The sequence below is a fragment of the Austrofundulus limnaeus genome, unplaced genomic scaffold (genome assembly GCF_001266775.1).
Source record: "Austrofundulus limnaeus strain Quisiro unplaced genomic scaffold, Austrofundulus_limnaeus-1.0 Scaffold29, whole genome shotgun sequence".
NCBI classification, from domain to species: domain Eukaryota; kingdom Metazoa; phylum Chordata; class Actinopteri; order Cyprinodontiformes; family Rivulidae; genus Austrofundulus; species Austrofundulus limnaeus.
The window spans coordinates 924644-925380 of NW_013952431.1; positions in this window are offsets into that span (position 1 = coordinate 924644).

The window sequence follows — 737 nt, forward strand, 5'->3', positions numbered from 1 at the left end:
AACTGTTTCACAGAAACGTCAACAGGCGGGAACAGACAGACAAAGTCTTGTAGGCTGTTTTCCCATGCACAGAGAGAGAGAAAAAAATGAAATCAGAGTGGAATTGAGAAAAGCCTTGAGATGTTAATAAACAAAGCTGGAGGAGGAGGAGAACGTGGCCTGTAGAGGTCACAGCGCTGGAGCTTGATTCTCCTCTTCATTTAGCCATGTCCCTGGCCAGAAACGGCCTGCAAGCTACACAAACACACACACACACACACACACCGGCATTAAGATTCATAAGAACGACAGAAAGAGTCAGAGATGGAGGGAGGAGAAAAAGTAAAGTGAGGCGTTTATTTGTTGTTTCACTCTTAACGGACRGCTGGATTGGCAGGAAACCCCCAAAGGTACAGTTCAGAGCAAATGTGTGTGTGAGAGACAGAGAAAAAGAGAGAGAGCTTTATTATTTTTATTTTTGGCTCTTTCTTTTGCTAGGAGGTTTCCAGTACCACTTGTGTTAATCCACAGCTAGGAATTCATCAACTAAAACACTGGACATTTAGTTTGTAGCCAAAACTCAAGGTTGWACAACKCCTGCATAATACAGRGGGRAAAATAAGTATTGAACACGTCACCATTTTTCTCAGTAAATATATTACGGTGCTAATGAAATGAAATTTTCACCAGATGTCAGTAACAACCCAAGTGATCCATACATACAAAGAAATCAAACCATAAATGTCCAGAAATGAAGT